Source organism: Anopheles merus, chromosome 2L, assembly GCF_017562075.2.
Source record: "Anopheles merus strain MAF chromosome 2L, AmerM5.1, whole genome shotgun sequence".
NCBI lineage: Eukaryota > Metazoa > Arthropoda > Insecta > Diptera > Culicidae > Anopheles > Anopheles merus.
The window spans coordinates 23,751,888-23,759,672 of NC_054083.1; the positions used below are offsets into that span (position 1 = coordinate 23,751,888).

Sequence of the window (7,785 nt, forward strand, 5' to 3'; positions counted from 1 at the left end):
TTGATGGACTTTAGGCGGGGAGAGAAAAATACGTGCAAGAAACATTGAGCCAAAGCATGTTTCATACCTTCTGCACTGTGTACTGTAAGCTCTGTTGAACTGAAAGCTGTTAGTGTGTGTGTTTGAGTGCCACAGCCTAAGGGATGTGGAAAGAGCAGAAGATTAAGGACGGTCAGATCAAAGTAATCGCAGCATCACAAGGACTCCTACGGCGGCCACTAAAGCTTCAGCCAAGCTGCTTGGAGAGCGCGAACGAGACGGTAACGAATTAAAAACGACGAAAGGAATCTTTCAAGAGCCACGCGTAAGAGCGAACAAGAATGTATCCTTCCCTCGGAGCTCAGCGGGAAAGGGAAGAGGTGTAGAAATAAATGAAATTGGCAGAGAGTCAGGACAAAGTTTGCCGCGGGCAGCGCGCGGAACTCGCAAAAACTCTCTCTCTCTCTCTATGTTGCCACGGTGCTGCTGGGCCGACCGGGCCTTACGACCGCACGGAAAAACGTCCACAAGACTGGCTGGCTGGCTGGCTGGCTGGAAGGGCGTTAAAAAGATTCGTCAGATCCTACAGTACCTTGGTTTTTGGATAACTTTCTACAAAGTCACTCACACAAATAAGTAAACAACCAAAACAAAATCGCCAAGTCAACGCGGAGCCGATGTTTTAATGCGTCAATATGGGGACGACGGAGGAGTTCAGGGAATGAAAAATGCGTCAAAAATCTTGCAACTTTCAGCGCGCGCAAAAAAAAATCGCACAGTAAAGGATGACTTATTGTGCTTCATTGAGGCAAAGAACATATGCTAATGTGAAGCGAAAGAAAAGCGTACTGCGAGGCGACATGATAAGCTGTGGTGAGGTTTCTTCCTTTTGGGGGCAGTCGGTCGGTGGCGGCATCTTGCCACACGCATTAATATCATGGTAATTTCTGCCCTGCTGTGCAGCAGGACGGCTGGATGGTGGCATAATTTCGGAAGTCAGCCAGAGGAGGACAGTTTTAAAGGAGGTTCCTACCTAAATCCTACCGCTCACTAGCGGAAGGATCTTTTATCGACCACCGCAGCGTGGGATATGCAAAAGCTTAAGCGCTGCCGGGCACACAGACCGACCCGGGGATCAATTGCTGTGTGCCTCAACTTTGTTGAGTAATCTTTGAAATGGGTTTTAAATTATGTTTTATAAAGAAAAAAAAAAACTCTCCACTTTATGTCGCTTTTAGATTGACCAAGCGAACGAGAAAGAAGCGAGAAATTGAGCATATTTAAAGTGTTTTGTCATGATGCTACTGTGGCGCAGTGTTTTACTTTTTAAAGCCACATTATGCAACCATGAAGTTTTGCCCGCCGTATGCAATAATAATAAAGATAACAAAACATGCTCGATTTTTTGTCGTTTGTGATTTGGCCACCAACACACAGAAGGACACACATCGACGATTTCAATCGCAAATTCAGCAGCAAAGAATCTGCAAAGTCTTGTGTGTGTGTTTTTTAAGCATAAAGTTTTGGCTTAAGAATTTAAACGGAGCAAAACAAACCGCCCAAAACTCGCTCCAGTTTTTGAATGTAGAAGCATGGAAGCAAAGAAGAAAGTTTATATAAAATATTGAACATTTTGCCAAGAGAAGATTTTGCGTCCTCCTTTTGCCTTTGCGCCATGGAGCAGCACAGGGCTATCGGTACGAGCAGTGAAACACTGCCTGCAGGCTGAACAGGCGCTAGCGAATGTCATAGACGACGGTCACAGGAGAGTACAAAAACAGCTCACGCCATCTTGAAACAGTATTGAACTCTAGTTGAAGGTTTTGCTTGGTGATTTGAGCATTGGATTGGAGTTTGGGGGGGAAAACGTAGCCATCGAAGTTTCGCTTCACGTGGTTTGTTCGGTTTTTATACTTGGCCGTGTTCAACGTTTTCTTGGATGCACGAAATCTGTCAGTCTTATCCTCACGTCTTATGGCAGGGTGGGAGACCCCAAAGAAGTCGAGAACGTTGATTCTTGGTACAGACTCATTTTGCTCGGCCATTGCCTATAGATACATTTCCACAACAACGTCTCCAAATGCAAGGGTTACATTGGCAATATCTGGAAGTTCTGAGGTTGGTAGGCTCTGTCTATTTGTTAATCTGCCGAGTAAATATGCATTGGAGTAAGGCAGTAAGGCAGCATCTCAATGGACAATCCATTGACAGACAGTGTTCGTGTTTTGGAATATGTATTCAATGTCCGATCAGATTTCTCACCACGATGCTTAGCTCATAGATGGCAGAAACGTGTCCACACATCTCAAAAGGATTCGTAAATGCAGTTTGGTGTGAGTGTGTGGGCTGTGATAAACTATACTTATAGCCTTCACGCCCTACCGTATCTAATCTTTGACCGGAAGGCGCTTTCGCGTGCCGTACAGTTTGCCTCAAAACAGTCCCCTGGATAGTTTTGCTCACACTTGCCTCTGCGACAGGACTTCTCAAATACACACACACAGCATCGAATCGATTTTATGGACAATGGCTACCATGAGAGTATCGGGCACGGTACGTCGAACAACTTCCATCCACAGCACATCCGTACACCTTATCACAAGTGTACAATCTCGAGAAACAGTCCGTCCCTTCGGGCTTTCTCCGTGTCCTTTTCTTTTGCGTTCTGTGAAGGCGCTGTGTCGTTGGCATTGCGCACTTCCCCTGTGCGCCTCTGCCTCGCTTCAATCGTACGCTCATAAGCGCCATCACGCCGGAAAAGGGAGTTTTTCGTTGAAGCAAACCCTTTCCCTGCCACAGTGCTGCCGGTGGGACGCAGACTAGCCACGGGAGAGTAGTTTTTTGAAGTGGCTCGATTCCGAAAGCTAATCAGATTTATTGCTTCCTTTTTTGCCTGTTCTCCCCGAGGCGCGCTCGAGGGACAATCTTCAAGTCAGTGCTCGAGGGCTTATGCACACACATACACACACCCGCACGGAAACACAAAACACACATAAACGCTGTTCAAACAAGATGCCTGGCCAAGACTGAGTGCTTGGGTTTCCAGAAGGCGAGTGGAAATTGAAAACGAAATATTGATCCCACTTCGGTACGGAATCGATGCACCACTTTTCGCAGAAAGCGCTTCCGATCTAGCTTCTGCAGAGAGTCGGCAAAACGATTCTAATCTCGGCCACTTCGCATAACCCAGGATCGCTCCCGGAGAGGGGTTAAACTGGCACCGTAAACAGAGCTTTTTAACCTTCTTCAGACGAAAAGACTTTTCAATGACGGTGGCTCCGGTCCTGCCGTCCACCCGGAGTCCGGAAACAACTTTTTGATTAAAGATTCTGCATCCGATTAGCTATTCATCAAGTTTACGATAGCTCAAATATTGACTGTTAACTAGGTGAATACATCAAACTGCTCGAGTGGTGGTGCTTCGAACAGCTCGTATCCGTTCTGGTCGGGTTGTCTGAGCAGCCAGCCCACTGGGGAGGGTGGCGAATTCCAAATAAGGAGCCAGCGCACGGATAACTGGTTTTACATCTGCACGCCCCAGTTTATCGATACATCGGGCAGAACACACTCCAAACTGGAGAACTTCCAACCCTTGGGACATGGGCGCTGCAACCCTGACATTTAGTGCCGAGTCGAAGTTGAAGTGTTTATTCTGGGAATTTGATCTTTCTCTCTCCCTCGCAAGCTGCAACCAACTCCTTCAATCCAATATGGCGCCTAGCAAAATCCAATGCAAAATGATATAGTTTTCCTGCATAATCCAGTTTATAATCCACGCCTCCTCGAATATGGTGTGACTGGTAGGGAAGGTCTCTGAAATTTATCGACACCACATGTCGATCGTAAAATTAGCCACCGATTAATGCGACTTTTCACCGGCCAGAGTGCCAAGGTCTCGGTGCCAAGTCAAGTAGGTGTCATGATATAAACAGGTCTTTGCCATTCCCCGGAGCCGCCAAGCAACGGGTCTTAACGTGGAGAGAGGGATTGGGTATTGGGAACGTAAAACCCATTTTACGGCCTGTTTTATATTTATTAACGACCCAACGGTACCCTGACTTTAAATCTGGGCACTGTGTGGTTAAGGGGCATAAGAAAATCCTGCGGGGGCTCAACATCTCAACGCTTGGAACACTGGTGATGCGGCTCGAGCAAGCGACAATCTTGCCCAAATCAGAGATATTCCAGAAGTGTTAACAGAGAAAGAGACTACGTTCAGTTTTCGCGCTTATCCTTTCCACTCACCTTCGCACGATGAGGTTCGCTGTTGGGTTGCTTCTTGCTGCTTCGGCTCAAAGATGCCACCGATAAGGAGTTTCGGACTTTCTGGAAAGTCAAAGTTCACTGTTCAAGCGCTTCGCAACACTGTTTTTCACCTTTTTTTCTGTTCACCAATAATTTATTCTGCTGGATAATAAACACACACACACACACACTGGAACGGCTGAAAATTTTACTGTAAAGAAAGTAACAATAAAAACGTATTGGGATAACTTGCGTGTTGGTTTTTTGCCCAGTAGAGTCCTTCTTAGAATATACAGAACGCGTTTGAGGAGCAAAATCGTTCCAAACTTTCATAACGCAATAAAAACCCGCTTTCCCATACGGGTTTGTAATGCGCGTTAGATTTTGTATTTGCTGTCGATTGGTTCTTTCTTTCGTTCTTCTTTTACGACTCTGGCAAGAACTGCATCTCACTTGCCCCGTACGTAGCAGAGTTATCGCTTGTGCGCCTGTCTGGCTGTGCTGTTTTGCTTGCGCTGCGTCACAGGCGTAGGGCGAACGCTGATTAACCAGGCTTTCTCTCTAATCGTTGCGGCCCGTCTTCGCACCAGCGTCGTACCCGGTTCCTGGTGCACAGTTATGTCCCCTAGTTTGCTAGCGTCCCGGTTTTTTTTTTATTTTGTTTGTTTGCGGTCGGTTGTGCAGAAATGACAGAACCAGTTCACGGCGTATCACACCGCTTGTAGCTCGGGAGGCGCTCTTATCGGATTGGGGCGCATCGGACGCAGGGCAAATCGTTGCAAGAAACCGTTATTCCCAAGCTTGAATGAGACACACAAACATACACACACACCAACACCAACACAGTCATCCCATGGTATGAGCTAGATCCGCAATCTACTCAATGTTTCTCTATTGACATTAATACATCCAATTAATGAAAGTCACAGCCTGGGTACGGACACGAACGCCGGCCACACGGTCACTTGGAAGAGCGAGTAGAGTTTTCCATTTTCTTTCTCTCCCCCACATGACACGGCGTAGAGAAAGAGTCGGGCAACCGCTGGTGGGGATTGGAGTTGGAGAAGATAGAACCATTCCTCCCCTTGCTTTCCCCTATTGGAGGTCCCTGGTTAAGTCTTTGCAACCGTCGCTCAATTGAGTTTATTTACCCCGCGACGCGACACAGGGCAAACCCGCCCCGGGCAGCACTGGTTTCATCGGTCAATGGCACTGGGAACGGCGTATTGCATACGCTGGAAATTATCCAACTGTCTTCTGCGGGAACTCGTTTTGGAACTCGCTGGGCGGAATCACGTCTTGGCTAAGCAGTATGGAAGAAAATTTGCCAGCCAATACTACGGTTGCATGGTAAAGAAGTTATCAAAAAATGCTTTAACAACCATGCTTGGCTGTCCAGCATCTCGCTGTCCGAATCTCGATCTATGAGCATCTTATATTATATATCACTTTTTGTGTGCTTGTTTTTTTTTTGCTTCGCCTCCCACCGTGTCTGTTTCTGTATCTGTGGTGTTATGCTATTTCTTATGCTTCTTTGTTTTGTGTCCAATTTTCGTCGTCGTTGTGCTTTGTGGCATGATTCGTTTACTTCCACACACATTCACACACATAAATGCGACACATACAAACACACACACACACACGCATTGGCACTTGGGAACGTAGATACACACACATAATCGATTACACACAGTGCCACACATACAGCATCTTCGCACAAAACGCCACACCATTATAATGTTGGCAACATGGCACGGCAAGACAATTCCCCTGTGCTGTCCATACACCCTCCTGCTATCGAGCCCGTTTCATTTACACGCCATTTAAATGGTCCCTTTCCCTCCCGCCCGCGTCTTTTGCCGTTGCGTTCTGGTCTCTGCATTTCCCGCACCCCTTTGCGTACTGCTGTTGCCCATGGTTTTATGAAGTTTTATGCGTCTTTAAGCGAAAGGTGAAACATAAGGAACGCTGCTGTCCCGTACACAGTGTCGTTCCCTTCTTTTGTCGTTTCACCCACTCACAAACACACACACACACACGCACGAGTGCACACACATGCACACTGGAAGAAGATGCTGGAGATCTAGCACTGTTTGTTCAGGTTTAAAGTACCACACACAAAAACGCACTTCACGATGCGGAATAGTTTGAAACAAATCGCTCTTTTGTGAACGAACACGGCAGAAAAGGGTGTATCCTACACAACCACTCTCAGGGGGGGGGGGGGGGGGTGGCGGTTGGTTGGGTTTTGTACGATGAAAGGGTGGAACAATTCTTACAGCAGCCAGAAGACAAATCCTCCAACGCAGCGATAGCGCAGATCGAACCAACGAACAGGACGAAAACTCACTCACTGAGACAGGCCGCAACAACTCACGGATGTCGCTTGCTGACGCTGATTTTTCTGTCCACTCTCGCCAGCTGTCTCTCGCGGGCTCGTTCTCTCACTCTCTTGGGTGGGTTGCTGCCGTGGGAGAGATTTCGGCTCTCTTGCTCACCAATTTGACTATGCAGAAATATAGAATGAAGTGAAGAGATTGTAACTTTAATAAAAAATTAGTTTGTAGAAACGTAGAAAGAAAACTAAAAAATAACGCAAAAGAAACATAATAAAACAAAGTGAAAGCTTAAGAGAATTAATTTTGTAGAAACAAAAAACATTAACTACATTTAAAAAAACGTAAAAGAAAAACAAAAAAAGTAGTGAGAAAAATAGAAATGAACATAATTTATATAATTTAATTAAATATAAATGTCGTCAACTAAGATATACAACACAAAAATAAATCAGTAACGTAGAAGGGAAGTATCAAACAGCATGCAAACTAAATGCTTAAATAAGCTTATCTAATTTTAAAGTTTGTGAAATGAAAGCGATAATTTTATAGAAAATTGGTAATTAAACAAAAGGAAAACGTCAAAAATACAACTATAATAACACCAGCCTCTGATTATGGTAAATTGGCAAACAATACATCAATACATAATTACATATCAGTAAACAAAATTAAACAATAACCTAGTTTGCAACTGAAACTAGACACTTAATGATGAGAAATAAAGAATAGAAAATATACATAAAAGAGCTTTGATCTACTCTACTTGTTAATCATCATATCATTATGAATAATGTACAAATAGACAAAGAACATTTTTACATCAGTTATAGAAGTAAGGTGTGCTGTCTTCAAAATGATTTTTCTAGATGACCATTTTGAGAGCACTGTAATATTCCATACATTTTTTGTCTCTTCAAGTTAAATGTGACCCCAATTTGTATAAGTAACTTTTGCATAGCAGTTCACAAAAAATATTGTACTAAGCGGTCAACGGAGAGCATATTCATAAATATCATAAATGTCTCTCTAAGCTATGCGTCCCTCAAAGATTCACCTTAGAGGGACTTCACTGTTTATGAATACAGCCCATAGTGAGATAGCAAATTAGCATTACGAGAGCCGAGCGACGGACTAAGAGAGCGAGAGACAAGAGAAAGCAAATCAAAACAGGGCCCTGAGCACAAGAGAACGGGGGATGATTATCTCTCGACAGCAGCATCCC

At 44.9% G+C, this 7,785-nt stretch overlaps 1 protein-coding gene across 2 annotated transcripts in view; it reads right to left on the reverse strand.

The window, feature by feature from the left end:
* Positions 1 to 6,590, reverse strand: part of LOC121592972 — a 62,662-nt gene extending 56,072 nt beyond the window's left edge. For both annotated transcript variants that reach the window (XM_041914953.1, XM_041914952.1), the window contains exons 1-2: positions 6,504 to 6,590; positions 4,225 to 4,435 (exon numbers count right to left, since the gene is read on the reverse strand). The gene's annotated coding sequence lies outside the window, so the exon portion shown is untranslated. The remainder of the gene's footprint in view (positions 1 to 4,224; positions 4,436 to 6,503) is intronic.
* Between the last annotated feature and the right edge of the window lie 1,195 nt (positions 6,591 to 7,785).